Here is a 21,784-nt window from a genome sequence, read left to right as displayed (position 1 = left end):
ATCCATTACTTTTGGGATATTCTCCTTCCCAACAGGAAGTTGCAAGAGGACACCCACAGCAGAGCTGTCTATATAGCTCCTCCCCTAACCCCCACCCCCAGTCATTCTTTTGCAACTCTCGACAAGATAGGAAGTCTCGAGATATGTGGTTACTTAGTGTAGTTTTTCCTTCAATCAAGAGTTTGGTTTTTTTAAACGGTACCGGCGTTGTACTGTTTTACTCTCAGGCAGAAATTAGAAGAAGAATTCTGCCTGGAGGTTGATGATCTTAGCGGTTTGTAACTAAGGTCCATTGCTGTTCTCATACATAACTGAAGAGTATGGAAAAACTTCAGTTGGGGGAACGGTCTGCAGATTGCCTGCTTTGAGGTATGTTCAGTATTTTTATTTCTAGAGAGATGATAAGTTCTAGAAAATGCTGACAGAGCCTTGTGTATTTGAGGTAAGCTAGATGCAGTGATTTAACAACGACTGGGATCATGCTTACAAAACAGGATAATACTCATATTACTTGGTGACAAAACGTTTACAGGTTTTCATAAATAGAAAGTTTTTTCTCTGAGGGAGATAAGTCTTTCTTTGGGGCCTAGTTTCCACATGGCTAGTCAGATACTCCTAGGAGTACTTTCTTAAGGCCCCTCTGACCTCCAGTACATGGTGGGAGGGGCCTATTTTTGCGCTCTAGATGCGCAGTTTCCTACAGACTGAGACATCCAGCTTCCCTAGAGGAGTCCTCTGGCATCTGTGGACCATCATAAGGGGTTTATTTCTTCACTAAAGCGTATTTGAGGACAGGTAGGAGCCTCAGCAGAGCTGTGGCAAGGTGCTACACTGTCTTTTACCAGTGGTTGAAGTTTTTTAAATCCGGTTTGGGGGCTAAGGGGTTAATCATCCATTTGCAAGTAGGTGCAATGTTGCCTTAGTCCCTTACACATACTGTAAAATGTCGAAGACTTCACTGTATTTTTACACTGTTTTGCAGTTTAAGTGCTAGTTTTTTTCTCTTAAAGGCACAGTAACGTTTTTGTTTAATTGCTGTTTCACCTTTATTAAAGTATTTTCCAAGCTCACTTGTCTCATTACTAGTTTGTTAAACATGTCTGACATAGAGGAAACTCCTTATTCAATATGTTTGGAAGCCATTGTGGAACCCCCTCTTAGAATGTGTACCAAATGTACTGAAATTTCTATAAACTATAAAGACCATATTATGGCGCTTAAAGATTTATCTCCAGAGGATTCTCTGACTGAAAAAAGGGAGATTATGCCATCTAGCTCTCCCCAATGTGTCAGAACCTATAACTCCCGCTCAAGTGACACCAAGTACATCTAGCGCGTCTAATTCTTTTACCTTACAGGACATGGCGGCAGTTATGAATGCTACCCTCTCAGAGGTATTGTCCAAACTGCCAGGGTTACAAGGAAAGCGAGACCGCTCTGGGGCTAGAACAAATACAAAGCTTTATGACGCTTTAATACCTGTGTCTGATATACTCTCACAATACTCAGAAGCCGAGGCAGGAGAGCATCTATCTGTGGGTGACATTTCAGATTCAGGGAAGGCGTTGCTTCAGTCTGATTCTGAAATGACAGCGTTTAAATTTAAACTTGAACACCTCCGCTTATTACTTAGGGAGGTTTTAGCGACTCTGGATGACTGTGAACCCATTGCAGTTCCAGAGAAATTGTGTAAGATGGACAAATACTTTGCAGTGCCTGTTTACACTGATGATTTTCCAGTCCCTAAGAGATTTTCAGAAATTATTACTAAGGAATGGGATAGACCAGGTGTGCCGTTCTCTCCCCCTCCTGCTTTTAAAAAGATGTTTCCCATAGATGCCGCCATACGGGACTCGTGGCAGACGGTCCCTAAGGTGGAGGGAGCAGTCTCTACCCTAGCTAAGCGTACAACTATTCCCGTCGAGGACAGTTGTGCTTTCCTAGATCCTATGGATAAAAAATTGGAGGGTCTCCTTAAGAAAATTTTTATACATCAAGGTTTTCTTCTCCAGCCTCTTGCATGCATTGCCCCATTGCAGCGGCTTTCTGGTTCGAGTCTCTTGAGGAGGCTCTACAGGTGGAGACCCCGTTAGATGATATTTTAGACAGGATTAAAGCTCTTAAGTTAGCTAATTCCTTTATCTCTGATGCCGTTTTTCATTTAGCCAAGCTAACGGCTAAGAATTTAGGTTTTGCCATTCTGGCGCGTAGGGCGCTATGGCTTAAGTCCTGGTCAGCAGACGTTACTTCAAAGTCTAAGCTTCTTAACATCCCCTTCAAGGAACAGACCCTTTTTGGGCCTGGTCTGAAGGAGATCATTTCTGATATTACCGGAGGAAAAGGTCACGCCCTTCCTCAGGACAGGTCCAATAAGTTAAGGACCAACAGAACAATTTTCGTTCCTTTCGAAACTTCAAGAGTGGCTCAGCTTCCTCTAATGCAAAACGAGAGGGAAATTTTGCCCAGTCGAAACCAGTCTGGAGACCGAACCAGGCTTGGAACAAGGGGAAGCAGGCCAAAAAATCTGCTACTGCCCCTAAGACAGCATGAAGGAGTAGCCCCTGATCCGGGACCGGATCTAGTAAGGGGCAGACTTTCTCTCTTCGCTCAGGCTTGGGCAAGAGACGTCCAGGATCCCTGGGCACTAGAGAGAGTTTCCCAGGGATATCTTCTGGAATTCAAAGGTTCATCTCCAAAAGGGAGATTTCACCTCTCACAACTATCTGCAAACCAGATAAAGAGAGTCATTCTTACGTTGGTTATGGGAGTGATCGACCCAGTTCCAAGGGAGGAACAGGGGCAGGGTTTCTATTCAAACCTGTTTATAGTTCCCAAAAAAGAGGGAACATTCAGACCAATCTTGGATCTCAAGTTCCTAAAAAAATTTCTCAGGGTCCCATCTTTCAAGATGGAGACAATCCGAAGCATCCTCCCTATGATCCAGGAGGGTCAATATATGACTACCGTGGACATAAAGGATGCTTATCTCCCCATTCCGATTCACAGAGATCATCAGTTCCTCAGGGTCGCCTTCCTAGACAGGCATTACCAGTTTGTGGCTCTTCCCTTCGGGTTAGCCACGGCGCCAAGAATCTTTACGAAGGTTGTAGGGTCTCTTCTGGCGGTTCTAAGGCCGCGGGGCAGTGGCTCCTTACTTAGACGACATCCTGATCCAGGCGTCGACTTTTCAAATCGCCAAGTCCCATACGGACATTGTTCTGGCCTTTCTGAGGTCTCACGGGTAGAAGGTGAACAGAGAAAAGAGTTCACTCTCCCCTCTCACAAGAGTTTCCTTCCTAGGAACTCTGATAGATTCAGTAGAAATGAAAATTTTTCTGACAGAGGTCAGGATATCAAAGCTTCTAACTTCTTGCCGTGCTCTTCATTCCACTTCTCGGCCGTCAGTGGCTCAGTGTATGGAAATGATCGGCCTGATGGTAGCGGCAATGGACATAGTTCCGTTTGCCCGCCTACATCTCAGACCACTGCAACTTTGCATGCTCAATCAGTGGGATGGGGACTACACAGATTTGTCTCCTCTGTTAAATCTCGATCAAGAGACCAGGGATTCTCTTCTCTGGTGGTTATCTCGGGTCCATCTGTCCAGGGGAATGAGTTTCCACAGGCCAGAGTGGACTATAGTGATGACAGATGCCAGCCTTCTGGGCTGGGGCGCAGTCTGGAATTCCCTGAAGGCTCAGTGTTCATGGACTCAGGAGGAGGCCCTCCTTCCGATAAACATTCTGGAGCTAAGAGCGATATTCAATGCTCTTCAGGCTTGGCCTCAACTGGCTGCGGTCAGATTCATCAGGTTTCAGTCGAACAACATCACGACTGTAGCCTATATCAACCATCAGGGGGAACAAGGAGTCCCCTGGCAATGATGGAGGTTTCCAAGATAATTCTTTGGACAGAGGTTCACTCTTGCCATCTCTCAGCTATCCATATCCCAGGAGTAGAGAACTGGGAGGCGGACTTTCTAAGTCGGCAGACTTTTCATCCGGGGGAGTGGGAGCTCCATCCGGAGGTATTTGCCCAGCTGATTCAACTATGGGGCAAACCAGAACTGGATCTGATGGCGTCTCGTCAGAACGCCAAGCTTCCTCGTTACGGGTCCAGGTCAAGGGATCCCCAGGCAACGCTGATAGATGCTCTAGCAGTGCCCTGGTCCTTCAGCCTGGCTTATGTGTTTCCACCATTTCCTCTCCTCCCTCGTCTGATTGCCAAGATCAAGCAGGAGAGAGCTTCGGTGATTTTGATAGCACCTGCGTGGCCACGCAGGACTTGGTATGCAGATCTGGTGGACATGTCATCCTTTCCACCATGGACTCTGCCGCTGAGGCAGGACCTTCTACTCCAAGGTCCATTCAAACATCCAAATCTAATTTCTCTGCGGGTGACTGCTTGGAGATTGAACGCTTGATTTTATCAAAACGTGGTTTCTCCGAGTCGGTCATTGATACCTTGATTCAGGCTCGAAAGCCTGTCACCAGGAAAATCTATCATAAAATATGGTGTAAATATCTTGATTGGTGTGAATCCAAGGGTTACTCGTGGAGTAAGGTCAGGATTCCTAGGATGTTATCCTTTCTCCAAGAGGGATTGGAAAAAGGATTATCGGCTAGTTCCTTAAAGGGACAGATTTCTGCTCTGTCTATTCTTTTGCATAATCTTCTGGCTGATGTTCCAGACGTTCAGGCGTTATGTCAGGCTTTAGTTAGAATCAGGCCTGTGTGTAAACCTGTTGCTCCGCCATGGAGTTTAAATTTAGTTCTTAAAGTTCTTCAAGGGGTTCTGTTTGAACCTTTGCATTCCATAGATATCAAGCTTTTATCTTGGAAAGTTCTGTTCCTTGTAGCTATCTCTTCGGCTCGAAGAGTTTCAGAGTTATCTGCCTTACAGTGTGATTCCCCTTATCTGATCTTCCATGCAGATAAGGTAGTTTTGCGTACCAAACCTGGGTTTCTTTCTAAGGTGGTATCTAATAAAAATATCAATCAGGAAATTGTTGTTCCGTCTCTGTGTCCTAATCCTTTTTCAAAGAAGGAACGTCTGTTACACAATCTTGACGTGGTTCGTGCTTTAAAATTTTATTTGCAAGCTACTAAGGATTTTCGTCAAACATCTGCATTGTTTGTTGTCTATTCTGGAAAGAGGAGAGGCCAAAAAGCTTCGGCAACTTCTCTTTCTTTTTGGCTGAGAAGCATAATCCGTTTCGCTTATGAGACTGCTGGGCAGCAGCGTCCTGAAAGAATTACAGCTCATTCTACTAGAGCGGTAGCTTTCACATGGGCTTTTAAACATGAGGCCTCTATTGAACAGATTTGTAAGGCGGCAACTTGGTCTTCGCTTCATACTTTTTCTAAATTCTACAAATTTGATACTTTTGCTTCCTTGGAGGCTATTTTTGGGAGAAAGGTCTTACAGGCAGTGGTGCCTTCCGTTTAAGTTCCTGCCTTGTCCCTCCCTTCATCCGTGTCCTAAAGCTTTGGTATTGGTATCCCACAAGTAATGGATGAACCCGTGGACTGGATACACCTTACAAGAGAAAACAAAATTTATGCTTACCTGATAAATTTCTTTCTCTTGTGGTGTTTTACAGTCCACGGCCCGCCCTGTCACTTTAAGGCAGGTGTTTTTATTTTTAAACTACAGTGCACCCTATAGTTTCTCCTTTTTCTTACTTGTCTTCGGTCGAATGACTGGAGGTGGGGGTTAGGGGAGGAGCTATATAGATAGCTCTGCTGTGGGTGTCCTCTTGCAACTTCCTGTTAGGAAGGAGAATATCCCACAAGTAATGGATGAACCCGTGGACTGGATACACCACAAGAGAAAGAAATGTATCAGGTAAGCATAAATTTTTATTTTTTATTTTTAAATGGTGCCAATGTGTACTATTTTACTATAGAGCAGCCTCTGAAGTTATAGCCTCCTGGCTATGGGAACTGGTGAGGTTTTAGCCTCGCTGCGCCTCCCATTATTGTGCTGCTCTGATGTTCTTGAATTAGTGAAATTTAAAATAAGACCTCTCTATCTTCACAGGACCTCAGGAGGATGAGTGGACCTCTTGTGAGTTTTCATGCTGTTTTTCAGCATGGAGGTAAGTGCAGTTTTTTACTTCTGGGGCTCTGCTGCATATCCCAGATCTGACTGTACTTTACTTTTTTCTATCAGGGTCTATGTGCTTAAAGGCTTCCCTTCTCAATATGCTAATTCTCATCAAAGTGCAAAAGAATGAGATCTGACGTATTGTTTATTTCCCCAGACATTCTGAGACAAGAAAAAGACTAGAAGCGTTGGGGTATTATGGTGATAGACAATGTATATTTAATATATTGGGCAGTTCTTGTTTACTGTGCCAGTAGGATGTTACAACTTATATGGCTGACGCTGGGGATAGTACCGGAGTTTGGAAACTTTGCTAGACTTTGGTAAATGGCGGTACATTGTTTATTTTTTGCGGAGGTTATGTTTACGCCCACGATGGGCGGGGCTTGATGTTCGCGAGCTTTCCGCGCAGTAACTTCTCCATTAGGTTCCGGCTGGCAGCGTTTCCTCACGCCCCTAAGTTAGCTTGTTGTGAATTCTTACAAGTGATCTTAGGTGCGCCGTATGAGAGGTGGTAGTGTCGAGCACATGGAGGCAGGTAGGAGCCGCAGCGGAGGTGACTGTTCCTTTTTTCTGTCCAGTGGGTTAATTGTAGACACAAACGACACGGGGAGTGTGGATAATCTTAATTAAGGAAGCTTCTCTCTCTGTCCTTTTGCCCTTCAGGTGTCAGCGCAGAGGTTTTTTTTAAAGACACAGTACTATATTTTTTATTATTAATACTGTTTCTGTGACTCGACCAAGCTTGCTTTTGTTTTAATGTTATCATGGATGACATTGAGCAAAGTACATATCCCATGTGTTTAGAGAGCCTTACAATGTAAAGAGCAGGTTTTATTTAGTAAAGATATGTCTAAAGAATGTTCTCAGACTGATGAGATTCAGGGTATGTCGCAACGTTCTCCCCAAGCGTCACAGCCTTTAACGCCCGCTCAAGCGACGCCGTGTTCTTCCACTGCGTCTGCTTCATTTACTCTGCAAGATATGGCTGCAGTTATGTCATCCACTCTTTCAGAAGTTTTATCTAAGTTACCAGCTTTACAAGGCAAACTCAGTAGGACAGAGGCCCATGGGGTCCCTGCGACTTCTGATGCTCTGATGGCTATCTCCGATGTACCCTCCCAGGGCTTTGAATTGGGGGGTAGGGAGGCCCTGTCTGAGGGGGAACTGTCTGACTCAGGGAGTGCTTTACCTCAGACAGATTCGGAAGTAATGTCTTTCAGATTTAAACTTGAACACCTCTGTCTGTTACTACGGGAGGTTTTGATGACTCTGTACGACGGTCCCTCCAGAGAAATTGAGTAAGATAGACAGATATTTGGAGGTCCCTTCATATTCGGACGTTTTCCGGTTCCTAAGAGAATCTCGGAAATTATTGCTAGGGAATGGGAAAGACCGGGTATCCCGTTCTCCCCTTCCCCTATGTTTAAGAAGATGTATCCTATAGCTGACACCGTTCGGGATTCTTGACAGTCGATCCTTAAGGTGGAGGGAGCCATCTCTACCCTTGCTAAGCGTACGACTATCCCTATTGTGGACAGTTGTGCTTTCAAAGATCCCATGGATAAGAAATTAGAGGGTCTTCTTAAGAAACTTTGTTCACCAGGGGTTCCTCTTGCAACCGACGGCCTGCATTGTAACAGTCACGACTGCGGCTGCTTTTTGGTTTGACGCTATGCAACAGTCTCTTAGGACTGAGACTTCCTTAGAGGAAATACAGGATAGAATTAAGGCCCTTAAGCTGGCTAATTCTTTTATTACGGATGCCGCTTTTCAGATAACCAAATTGGCGGCCAAGAATTCAGGATTTTCCATCTTAGCAAGAAGAGCCTTATGGTTAAAATCTTGGTCTGCGGATGTGTCTTTGAAATCTATGCTCTTAGGTATTCCTTACAAGGGAAAGACCCTGTTCGGACCTGACTTGGAGATCATTTCTGACATCACGGGAGGTAAGGGTCATCTGCTCCCGCAAGAGAAAACATCTAAGCAAAGGGGACGACAGAGTAATTTTCGTTCCTTTCGTAATTTCAAGGGAATCCCCCCTTCCTCTTCTGCTAAACAGGAAGGAAATTATTCACAAGCCAAGCCCACCTTGAGACCCAACCAGGCTTGGAACAAGGGTAAACAAACCAAGAAGCCCGCTGCTGCTCCCAAGACAGCATGATGGGGCGGCCCCCGATCCGGGACCAGATCTGGTAGGGGGCAGACTTTCTCTATTTGTCCAGGCTTGGAGGGTGTCTGAAGGGTATCAGTTGGAGTTCAAAAATTCCTTCCCAAGGGGAAGGTTTCTTCTTTCACGATTGTCTGTAGACCAGATAAAAAGAGAGGCGTTCTTACATTGGGTAAAAGACCTCTCCACTATGGGAGTAGGGACAGGGGTTTTACTTAAATCTTTTTGTGGTTCCCAAACAAGAGGGAACGTTCCGACCCATTTTAGATCTCAAGAGTCTAAACAAGTTTCTCAGAGTTCCATCCTTCAAGATGGAGACTATTCGGACAATTCTTCCATTGATCCAGGAGGGTCAATATATACTACCGTGGGCTTAAAGGATGCATATCTTCATATTCCTATCCACAGAGATCATCATCAGTTCCTGAGATTTGCCTTTCTGGACAAACATTTTCAGTTCGTGGCTCTTCCTTTCGGGCTGGCCACGGCACCCAGGATCTTCACGAAGGTTCTAGGGTCTCTGCTGGCGGTTCTCAGGCCGCGGGGCATTGCAGTGGCGCCTTATCTGGATGACATTCTGATCCAGGCATCGTCTTATCAGCTGACAAAGTCTCATGCCGACATTGTTCTATCCTTTCTAAGGACTCACGGGTGGAAGGTGAATCTAGAAAAGAGTTCACTAATAATCCACAGACAAGGGTTCCTTTCCTGGGAACTCTAATAGACGCTGTATCCATGAAAATCTTTTTGACGGAAGTCAGAAAGTTAAAGATTCTGAATACATGCCAATCCCTTCAGGCCAATCCTCGGCCATCAGTGGCTCAGTGCATGGAGGTAATTGGATTGATGGTGGCGGCAATGGACATCATTCAGTTGGCTCGTTTTCATCTCAGACCTCTACAACTGAGCATGCTCAGACAGTGGAATGGACATTATGCAAATTTGTCTCCTCAGATAGATCTGGATCAGGAGACAAGGGGCTCTCTTCTTTGGTGGTCGCCGGATCATCTGTCCCAAGGGACGTGCTTCCGCAGACCCTCATGGGTGATAGTGACAACGGACGCCAGTCTACTAGGATGGGGTGCAGTCTGGAATTCCCTGAAGGCTCAGGGTGTGTGGACTCGGTCGGAGTCTCTACTTCCAATCAATTTTTTGGAGTTGAGAGCAATATTCAATGCGCTTCAGGCTTGGCCTCAGTTGGCTTCGGCCAAATTCATCCATTTTCAGTCGGACATCACGACTGTGGCTTGCATCAATCAGGGAGTAACAAGGAGTTCCTTAGCGATGACAGAAGTATCCAAGATCTGTCGGCAATCTGTCAGCAATCTACATCCCAGGAGTGGACACCTGGGAAGCAGATTTTTTGAGCAGACAGACGTTTCATCCGGGGGAATGGGAACTCCATCCGGAGGTCTTTGCCACCCTGATTCTCAGATGGGGCAGACCGGAGCTGGATCTTATAACATCTCGTCAGAATGCCAAGCTCCCGAGATACGGATCCAGGTCCAGGGGTCCTCAGGCCGAACTGATAGATGCCTTGGCAGTGCCTTGGTCGTTCAACCTAGCTTATGTGTTTCCACTGTTTGCTCTCCTTCCCCGGGTGATTGCTCGGATCAAACAGGAGAGGGCTTCGGTGATTCTCATCGCTCTTGCGTGGCCTCGCAGGACTTGGTATGCCGATCTGGTGGACATGTCCTCTCTGCCACCGTGGAAGCTTCCATTGAGGCAGGACCTTCTCATTCAGGGACCCTTCCATCATCCGAATCTAATTTCTCTGCAGCTGACTGCTTGGAGATTGAACGCTTGATTTTATCTAAGCGAGGGTTCTCTGATTCGGTCATTGATACCTTGATCCAGGCTTGTAAGCCTGTTACTAGAAAGATTTACCATAAGATATGGCGTAAATATCTTTATTGGTGCAAATCCAAGGGCTACTCATGGAGTAAGATTAGGATTCCTAGGATTTTATCTTTTCTCCAAGAAGGATTGGAGAAATGGTTGTCCGCAAGTTCCTTAAAGGGACAGATTTCTGCTTTATCTATTTTGTTACACAAATGTCTGGCAGATATTCCGGATGTTCAATCGTTTTGTCATGCTCTGACTAGAATCAGGCCTGTGTTTAGACCTATTGCTCCTCCTTGGAATTTGAATTTAGTTCTTAAGGTTCTTCAAGGGTTTCCGTTTGAACCTATGCATTCCATAGATATTAAATTGTTATCTTGGAAAGTTTTATTTTTGGTTGCTATTTCTTCTGCTCACAGAGTTTCTGAGCTTTTAGCATTACAATGTGATTCTCCTTACCTTATTTTTCATTTTGATAAGGTAGTGTTACGTACCAAAGCTGGTTTTCTTCCTAAGGTTGTTTCCAACAAAAATATTAATCAAGAAATTATTGTTCCTTCATTGTGTCCTAATCCTTCTTCTAAGAAGGAGCGTCTGTTACCTAACTTGGACGTGGTCCGTGCCCTGAAGTTTTACTTGCAGACGACTAAAGAATTTCGTCAATCATCTTCATTATTTGTTTTTTTTTCTGGAAAACCTAGGGGCCAGAAAGCTACGGCTACCTCTCTTTCTTTTTGGCTGAAGAGTATCATCCGTTTTGCATATGAAACTGCTGGACAGCAGCCTCCTGAAAGAATTACGGCTCATTCTACTAGGGCTGTGGCTTCCTCATGGGCATTTAAAAATGATGCTTCTGTTGAACAGATTTGCAAGGCTGCAACTTGGTCGTCTCTTCACACATTTTCCAAATTTTACAAATTTGATACTTTCGCCTCGTCTGAGGCTGTTTTTGGGAGAAAGGTTCTTCAAGCAGTGGTGCCTTCCGTTTAGGTTCCTGGCCTGGACTCGATTATATCAACAGTTATGGGAGACAAGGGTGCCTTCCTGCTCCAGGATAAGAAGGCTAAGCCCAAGGGTTCTAATTTTCGTCCCTTTTGCACGGACAAGGCCCAACGCCAGCAGCCCGCCATTAAGATAGACCCACCTAAGGGAGCCTGGAAGCCTGCTCATGCTTGGAACAAGTATAAGCAGAGCAAGAAGCCCTCATGAAGGGGCGGCCCCCGGCAGGTTTACGGACCAAGTAGGGGGCTGATTGTCTCTTTTCTCTGATGCCTGGTTGCAGGATGTTCAGGACCCTTGGGTTCTGGAGGTTGTCGCCCAGGTTTACAGAATAGGGTTCTGGTCCCTTCCGCCTATGGGCAGATTCCTTGTCTCAAACCTGTCTTCAAGGCCGGAAAAGAGAGAGGCCTTCCTAGAGTGTGTGAAGGATCTATCATCTCTAGGCGTTATCGTACCAGTACCCCATGCAGAAAGGTGTTTAGGGTACTATTCAAATCTGTTTGTGGTTCCAAAGAAGGAGGGCACGTTCCGCCCGATTCTGGATGTAAAGTGTTTAAACAAGTTCCTGTCCGTTCCATCATTTAAAATGGAAACAATCAGGTCCATTTTGCCTCTAGTTAAAGAGGGGCAGTTCATGACCACAATAGACTTGAAGGATGCCTACCTGCATGTTCCAATTCACAGGGACCACTTCAAGTTTCTCAGATTTGCGTTTCTAGACCAACATTTTAATTTTTTGGCCATTCCCTTAGGTCTGGCGACGGCTCCGAGAATCTTCACAAAGGTTCTGGGGCACTGCTTGCAGTGGCCAGATCCAGGGGTATTGCGGTGGCGCCCTTCCTGGACGGCATCCTGGTTCAGGCATCGTCCTTTCATCTGGCAGAAGTCAACTCAAGGGCTCTGCTTCTGTTACTTCAATCTCACGGTTGGAAGATCAACTCCTTGGTTCCCAGCACCAGGGTGGAGTTTCTGGGCACGATATTAGACTCCGTGTCCATGAAGATATTCCTGACAGATCAGCGACACAGGAAGATTGCGTCCACCTGTCTTGCTCTTCAGTCCTCAAGGAGTCCCTCAGTGGCTCAGTGTATGGAGGTGATTGGGCTCATGGTCTCCAGCATAGACGTCATTCCATTCGCAAGATTTCATCTCAGACCTCTTCAACTATGCATGTTGAGGCAGTGGAACGGCGATCATTCCGATCTGTCATAGCTGATATCCATGGATGCACGGACATCCTTCTTGAGACCGTCCTGGAAAATTGTGATCACGGACGCGAGTCTGACAGGATGGGGAGCTGTTTGGGGTGCCAGGATGACACAGGGAAAATGTTTTCGGCTGGAGTCTCTTCTTCCGATAAATATCCTGGAACTGTGAGCGATCTACAACGCTCTGAAGGCGTGGCCTTGTCTAGGGGAATGCAACTTCATCAGGTTCCAGGTGGACATTACCTCGGTGGCATACATCAATCATCAGGGGGGTATGAGGAGCTCCCTTGCAATGAGGTAGATGTCTCAGATTCTAGAGTGGGCGGAGTCCCACGGCTGTTTGCTCTCAGCGATCCACATTCCTGGAGTGGACAAATGGGAAGCGGACTTTCTCAGCAGGCAAACATTTCTTCCGGGGGGAATGGTCTCTTCACCCCGAGGTGTTTGCGGATATTTTTCTCAGATGGGGACGCCAGAGATCGATCTCATGGCATCCAGATTAAATTGCAAGCTTCCCCGATACAGATCGAGGTCGAGGGACCCCCAAGCGGAGCTGATAGATGCGTTGGTGGTACCTTGGGAGTTCAGTCTAGTGTACATTTTTCCTCTGTTGCCACTTCTACCTCGTATAGTGGCACGCATAAAGCAGAAGAGAACGTTGTCCATTCTGATTGCTCCTTCATGGCCGCGGAGGACGTGGTTTGCGGATCTGATGGAGATGTCATCTTCTCCGCCGTGGAGGTTACCCTGTCGCAGGGACCTGCTGGAACAGGGCCCTTTTCAACATCAGAATCTACATTCTCCGAGGCTTACTGCGTGGAGTTTGAACACTTAGTCCTAGCCAAGAGAGGTTTTTCTGAATCCGTGATTGATACTTTAGTTCAGACGAGGAAGCCAGTCATTTGACGCATCTACCATAAGGTGTGAAGAGTTTATTTGTCCTGGTGTGAGAGACATGGATATCCTTGGCACAAGGTGATGGTATCCAGGATTTTATCCTTTCTCCAAGAGGGTTTGGAAAAGGGTCTTGCAGCTAGTTCCTTAAAGGGACAGATCTCGGCTCTATCAGTGTTGTTGCATACGAAGCTCACTGAGCTCCCTGACATTCAGGGTTATGTTTTTGTTAGCCATTGCATCATACCGCACAGTTTCCGAACTGGCGGCCTTGCAACATGAGCCCCCTTATCTGGTGTTTCACGCGGATAAGGCTGTTATGCGCACTGGCTTGGGATTTCTTCCCAAGGTGGTGTCTGACCGTAACATCAATCAGGAAATAGTTGTTCCTTCTTTCTGTGCTAGTCCCTCTTCTTCTAAGGAGTGGCTACTTCATAATCTGGAGGTGGTTCGTGCCTTGAAGTTCTATCTTCAGACGACTAAGGATTTCAGACAATCTAACTCTTTTTTTTGTAGTCTATTCAAGGAAGAGCAGGGGTCAGCGGGCCTCTGCTACTTCTTTGTCTTTTTTGCTGAGGAGCTTGATACGCCTCACCTATGAGACGGTGGGACACAAGCCCCCTCAGAGCAGTGGCTTCATCTTGGGCCTTCAAAAATGAGGCTTCTATAGAGTAGATTTGTAAGGCGGCTACCTGGTCCTCCTTGCATACTTTCACAAAGTTTTATAAATTTGACGTCTTTCCTTCTGCGGAAGCTGTTTTTGGGAGAAAAGTTCTACAGGCTGTGGTACCCTCAGTTTAGGGGTCCGCCTTTACCCTCCCGGTTTTATTCAGTGTCCTCTAGAGCTTGGGTATATGTTTCACATAAGTAATGAATGAAGCCGTGGACTCTCCTCCCCTTTAGATGGAAAACATTAATTATGCTTACCTGATAATTTCATATCTATTGTGGGGAAGAGAGTCCACACGCTCCCGCCCGTATCTCTGGTGGGCGGCCCTAAATTTAATTTTTTCTTCTGGCACAATTTATACCTGATATTTCTCCTACTGTTCCATGTTCCCTTGTCAGAATGACTGGGGGATGAGAGGAGTGTGGGAGGTATTTAAGCCTTTGGCTGGGGTGTCTTTGCCTCCTCCTGGTGGCCAGGTTCTTAATTGCCATAAGTAATGAATGAAGCCGTGGACTCTCCTCCCCACGATGGAAATTAAATTATCAGGTAAGCATAATTTATGTTTTTCTCATTACAGGCCATGGCAGGAGCATAAGTCATATTTGATTAAAATAATACCCTAAGTGCCAAGTGTAACAGCATATTCCACCTTTTGTACTGGGTTACTTAATAGTTAGTTGTTTCATACTTGGTTGCAAACCTGTTTTCAACCTCATAACAATGCTTTGAAGTGTTGTTTTCATGGAATATTACACCAGGGAGTTTAGCATGAAAGCATTAAATGTCTCTTCATTTTTGGAATTAATTTCTTTATTTTTATAAAAGAATCTTATTCTGCTCCTCACATGCACAGATCATTTTGCACAAAAGAGAATTGTTCTTTGACAGTGTTAAAGTTGGGAAATATGTTTTTCCTTTATTGAGAAATGACTTGGGTGTGTTCATGAAACCAGCTCCAACACAGCACAGTATAAAAGAAAAGATCATAAATAGTACATTTTATAATGGTTTTGATCTTAGAAATAAAGTCACAAAACAAATATTTGATTATAATAATTACTTACTGTATTACATCTGAAAATCGTTCTGTAATTACAGATGCAGTTGTGTTTAAAAATGTTAGCAGTTCTGTGTTTGCGTGGTAGCTTACCTTAAAAAAAGATAAAGTGCAAAATTCTCTAATTTGTTATTTCATTATTGTTTCCATATAACACAGTTCGTCATATCCAGAGCACCAATGGGCTACTGGGAACTAGCTGAATAAATCTGGTAGCCAATGACATGAGACAAATGTGTTTAGCCACCAATTACCATCAAGCTCCCAGTAGGGCATTGCTGCTTCTGAGCATAATTTACATATGATTTTCAACAAAGGATAACAAGAGTACAATGTGCATTTGATAATATAAGTGAATTTAAAAGTGTCTTAAAATAAAATGCCCTATCTAAGGGCTATATTACAAATGGAGCGCAATTTATCGCTCTTGCGCACACGTTGACTCTGCCATAAGCAAGTTTTTTGCACCCGTCAGGCAGCGCACGTATTGCAAGTTAAAAGTAAAAAGTTTTCGCTTCCACACTAACCCGACACAGCAAAAAGCCAAAGTTAGAATATTGCAACTATGTTAACGTATTCCCCCATAGATATATATGTATCATGCCAGTGAACAAGGGCTGAGACTTGGCCGGAAACATGTTTGGCGTTTGGTTCTAAACACCTTGTTGCAGGCCTACGACTAGCTTATGCAGCATACATGTTTTTACATGAATTTTAAACTGTTTTGACAAATAAAATTGGATTTGTTTTTAAGAAAATATTTCTACAGTCTTTTCCTCTGGAGCTGCGGGATGACAAAGTGTGTCTACTATATATATATATATATATATATATATATATATATGTATGTGTGTGTGTGTATATATATGTATATATAGGAATATCTATTTATAAATAATTAAAGCATATTCTGCTATGATAAGAACATTGGAATGTGAAATATTTGCAGTACAAACACAATTAAACACTTTATTAAATATGAATATTGCATAAATATGATTTACATGTTTTCATATACTTAACTGCAAAGGGCTCCATTGCATATATATATATATATATATATATATATATATATATATGTATATATATATATATATATATATATATATATGTATGTGTGTGTGTGTATTTATTTGTTTATATGTGTCTGTAAATACATATATACAAATATAAATACATATGTACACACATACATATGTATTTATCGCTATGTTAAAGCCCTTAGCAAAAAACATTTTCTTCACCTTTTTATTGCAACTTTATTTTTCAATTTTTTTTATTAGATGGTGTTATGAGTGTAACTGTACTTTGTAATGTATTTTATTTGTACAGCTTTTTATTTGTGCGTAACAGTTAACCAAAGCTCTGAAGTCGCGCTAACTAGACATGCATTAAATTAAATTGTGCTTAAGCAATCGTGTTTACTTTCAATCTGTTATAAGCTAGCTACATCAGACGCTGCAAACAGCAGTGATAAACCCAATATAGTTAGTACACCACTTTTAATCTAGCACTAAATTAGTGATGAACAACTATGAACAAATATAGGAGCTGCAGGTTAATATTTTAGAAGCTTTTAGGGCTGCATATACATTTATGATTATTAAACACACTTTTGATAATAATCTTCCTAAAAATGTCCAGTGGCACAGGGGATTTTGGTAAGGTTACCTGCGGCTTAGTAGTAAAGCCTAGGCTTTCTAGTTCTGCACAGGTTCTTATGTTATGTTTCCTCCTAATCCAAGCTTCTGGCGTTTCTTTTCAAGGATGAGACCTTTTTGGGACTTGGTCTGGCAGAATTATCCTCTGACTTCACGGGGGAACTACCACCCGTCAAGATAGTAGTCTAAAGGAAAGTTTTCCTTTTCCTATTTCTGCAGGGTCAGTTCCATTCTTTGGGAAGCCAACCAAACTTAGTCCATTCTAAGATTCCTCACAGGGGTAGATTTCTCCTTCTGATGTATCTGCAATGCAGGTATAATGAGAAGCATTCCTTGAACTGGGTTCAGGACCATTTCTGGGAGTGATGGTCCCGGTCCCAGTCCCAGTCTAGGAACGGGATCTCGGTATTTACCTCAAGTTTCTCAGGTTCTGCCCTTCAAAGTAGTATCCATTCTCCTTTGCTGCAAGTGGACGTGTTCATAACGAATATAGACCTGAAGGATGTATATTTATTGCTCCCATGATCGGGATCTTCTCAAGTCTATGAGTTTCGTCTTCTTAGAAAGACTTGGGGTATTGCAAGGGTGCTTTCTGGACAATATATGACTCAGGTGTCATCCTTCCTTCGAGCAAACTCTTTCGGGAGATCTTGTCCAATCTACTTTCCCATGGATTGGAAATGAATCTGGAGCAGAGTTCCCTTGTTCCATCCACAAGGGTGATTTTGTTTGGGGGGAACCTTAATAGATTCTCTATCTAGGAGAAGATTCTATAAGAGGTTATCTAATCATGGATTTATTCCTTTTCCTCTGTCTGCTGTCTATTGTCCGGCCAACAGCAAGCTCTAATGGTCCGGTTGATAGGTTAACCATCTTGCAACCAGAGGGTTGAGATTTTGAATCTAGCTGCAGTTGATTTTCCATTCACTTTTCAGTGACTCTATCTATGGAGGGAATTGGTCTGATGGTTTCCATGGACATCATTCCCTTTTTTGCTATTTTCCATACATAGGAGATCATTCGGATCTGTCTAAGGAGATCAATCTAGATCAATCATCAAGAGACTTTCTCCTGTGGTGGTTTTTCAGGAGTATCTGTCTCAGGGTGCATGCATCTGGAGACATTCCTGGGTGATGTGACACGGACGCCAGCCTGCTGGGCTAGGAAGCAGTATCGGACTTATTTAAGACATGGAAGTGTTTGCTTACCTCTTTAACATCTTGGAGTTGAAAGAGATTCATGATGTTCTGAGGGCTTGGCCTCAGCCGTCCTTAGCTTGGTTCAAGTCGGACAAGCTCACCTCAGTGGCTTACATCAGTGGCCATGCTGTCTAAGGCACTGGATTAAACCTCCAGTCTCCTTGGAGGCGTGGGTTCGGATCCCACCACTCTAGAATCCAGTTAACCTATGCGGTGCATGTACTTTATTTAATCCAGAGGAACTCGGAAGTCATAGGAGGTGACTTGTATTGTCTGTGGGCGGAAGCTCACAATTGCTGTTTATCATCCACTTTCCAGGGATGGACAACTGTGAATCGGATTTCTGAACAGATATTTCATCCAGAGAGTGGGACTCTCCATCCAGAGGTATTCTCCAGGTAAACCCTCAAATGGGGGTTTCTGTAGTTGGCTTTTGAGGGCGTTTCGGCAGAACGGCAAGCTTCCAAGATATGGTTCAAGGTCTAGTGATCCGCAGACCGTTCTGATAGATGTTCTGGTTGCTTTTCCTGGGATGTTAATCTCGTATCCCTGTTTCCTCCGTTTGCTTCCTTCCATGAGTCATTGCTCGTGTCAAACAGGTGAGAGCTTCAGTAATTCTGATAGCTCCTGCGTGGCCTCCCAGGATTGGGTATGCAGACCTAGTGGAAATATCGTCTCTCAACTTGGAGATTGCCTCTGAGGAAGGACCTTCTAATTCAGGGTCTTTTCCTTCACCCAAATATCATTTCTCGGAAGCTGACTGCTTGGAGATTGGACACTTAGTTCAGTTTAAGCATGGGATTTCTGAGTCGGTCATTGAGACATTATTTTTACAGTTTCAGATATGCTAGTCTGTCTGGTAAGCTTCTGAATTGTGTATCTTCACAGCAGATCCTATGCAAGTTGACAATAATTATTTTTATTTTCTTTCTCTTTATTGTCTATATACTAACACATATAGAAACATAGATATTGATGCAGTTAAGAGCTATAGGCCCAGCACGTCTGCCCGATATTAACCAACAGTATAAACGTATCTAGTTCATTGAATAGCCTTATGCTTGTCCCAGGCATTTTAAAGTCCCACACAATGTTTGTCATTGCCACCTCTTGAGGAAGTTTATTCCATAAATCAATCACTCTTTCTGTAAAGAAGTGCTTCCTCAAATTACTCCTGAATCTACTACCCTTCAGTTTGAGATCATGACCCCTTGTTCTTGAATTTTCCATTTTTATGTAAAATGCCAACAGCCTCAGTTTTACTAAGCCCTTTAACGCACTTGAAAGCTGCTATCATATCACTTCTTTTCCTTCTCTCCTCTAAGCTATATATATTTAGGTAATTGAGCCTATCATGGTAAGTTTTATTTTTTATAGCATGTACCATTTTGGGAGTCCTCCTTTGCACAGATTCAAGTTTGTTAATATCCTTCTGAAGATATGGGGGCCTATTTATTATGTGTCCGTTCGACATGATCAGATCAGCGGATCATGTCCGACAGACATCGCTGAATGCAGAGAGCAATACGCATTCAGCATTGCACCAGCAGCTCTTGTGAACTGCTGGTGCAATGCCGCCCCCTGCAGATTCGTGGCCAATTGGCCGCTAGCAGGGGGTGTCAATCAACCCGATCGTATTCGATCGGGTTGAATTACGGCGATGTCTGTCCGCCTCTTCAGAGCAGGTGGACAGGTTATGGAGCAGCGGTCTTTAGACCACTACTTCATAACTGGTGTTTCTGGCAAGTCTGAAGGCTCACCAGAAACACGGGCCCTCAAGCTCCATACGGAGCTTGATAGATAGGCCCCATGGCCTCCAGAACTGCACACAATACTCAAGATGAGGCCTAACTAAATATCTTTAAAGTGGCATAAGAATCTTACTATTTCTGCTGCAAATACCTCTATTAATACATCCAAGCATTCTACTGGCCTTACTCGTTGCATTACTACATTGTTTACTAAATTTTAAATAATCTGAAATAATAATTCCCAAGTACTGTTCCTTATTTGTAACAGTCAGTAAAGTGTCATTGAGTCTGTAATTAACATTTTGATTTTTCTTCCCTAAATGCATTATTTTACACTTTGCTGTGTAAAACTTTAGATCCCAGTCATTTGTCCAATCCTCCAATTGTTGTATATCACTTTGCATTTTGTCTACCCCCCCAGAACATCCACTCTGTTTCAAATTTTTGTATCATCTGCAAACAGACATACTTTCCCCTGTAGCCCTTTGCTGATATTGCAGATAAATGTTAAACAAAGCAGGCCCCAGAACTGACCCCTAAGGAACACCACTAGTAATAGCCCCCCTCTCCTGAATGAACCTCACTTACTAAGACACTTTGTTTTCTGTCCTTAAGCCATATATTAAGGCATTTATGGGTAGACTTCATGGTGTCATAAACATTATGGGTACTTTTCCCAATAACCTGTACTACCAGCTGCAGAATATAAAATGTATGATAAATTGCTTTTTTTATGCTTTTTTTCTTTTGCAAATAAAATAACTGTATTTGCTCTTTTTAAACCTCAGCCCATCAAAATAGACTAAGCTTGCAGTGCGATCAGATCTCTTTATCTTATCACTCAAATGCTTCCCTTTCTTATCTCACTCTGTATAATACTTAGAAAGAACAATGTAAAATGAGCATTTTAGAGCTTTATCTTTTTCACCTCCCACTGTGAGTGTAATTTCTTCTGCTGTTAGTTTGTCAATAGCCTATAACTAGGAATAGAAACTTCAGTATAGATAGGGATACCACAAGCTAAACAGCTATTTCAAATGCCAATATAAAGGCTAAGGAACTAGTTATAAACAATTTAAAATATACTCCATCAAATAATTGGTCATTGGGAACAAATTAAAGGAGACATTTTTGAGGGGCAAACTGTCCCTTTAACTTTGAACTTGGAAAGAAATCTGGAAAGTATCTGTATTTTCTTTGTTATGCTCCTCAAGAAGATTTACATGTTTCTATGTCCAACTTTTTTTTAAAAAATGTATGTGTAGAACGTAATACCAGAAAGCTTTTTCTTGTGACCGATGTCCCTGCGTATTATTACTACATATCCCCAAATCTGGAATTCCAAAATCCAAACTTATTCTGAAATTCAAACTTTCCAAAAAAAATGTTTTTAATAAAATTATCAAAAATTACTATTTTTTCCTGCCTGTAAGTCAGTCTTCTCTGCCTGTGTCTTTGTTTTTTTTTTGGTGTGTGTTTTTTTGCAGTTTATAAAATGCAAATAATAGTCTAAATTTATTTAAAACAACAATTATTACCTTTCTGATTACAGTACTATGTATATAAAAGTATTAAAAATGATATAAAACTACATCTAGTTGCAAATTTAAGCTGTATTATGAAATGTAAATATTCCCTAAATGACATAAGCTATTGTTTTAAATGAGACAGGTTGTAGAGGGGATGGACCAAGTGTAAAGATGCAAATATTCTAGAATTTTCCGGTCCAAGCAGTTTGGATAAAGGGTTTTCTACCTGTATTATATTTTGTTACCCTCCATTTTGATGAGCCTGTTCCTATTATATCACCTATTGCTGTTTGCAAAGCCTAGGAAGTATATTCTTGTAATAACTAGGAAAACTCACTAGCTGTTTCAGTGGCTGGCAGATGTTGGCTCTACAGCAAATAAATTTGACTTGCATTGCATTTGAGGCCCAGATGTAGTAAAAAAAAAAAAAAAACGTAGCCTGGAGGAAAAATCAAGATCCTACTCTTGGTCCATTTGGCGGCATGGTAAGTCCCTCTCCTGAAACCAGAGATACCTTTTGCTGCAAAAATTGGAGATCTTAAATGCAGTAGTAGATGTAAATCTTCAACCTTCAGTGTGATTATACCTGGTGCCCAGACCTTTCATGTTGGAGCTTTGAGTCACTGTTTGTAGAATTTATATCAGCATCTTATAGGATGCATGAAAAGTGAATAATCAGAAGGGGGTATCTGACAG

General features: G+C 43.0%; 1 protein-coding gene across 9 annotated transcripts in view; it reads left to right on the top strand.

The window, feature by feature from the left end:
- The window catches only part of BAZ2B (bromodomain adjacent to zinc finger domain 2B), an 842,173-nt gene that overhangs the window by 515,091 nt on the left and 305,298 nt on the right, over positions 1–21,784 (top strand). The window lies entirely within an intron of this gene.

This window comes from Bombina bombina, chromosome 1 (assembly GCF_027579735.1).
Source record: "Bombina bombina isolate aBomBom1 chromosome 1, aBomBom1.pri, whole genome shotgun sequence".
Taxonomy (NCBI): Eukaryota; Metazoa; Chordata; class Amphibia; order Anura; family Bombinatoridae; genus Bombina; species Bombina bombina.
This window is presented reverse-complemented; position numbering and strand designations above follow the sequence as displayed.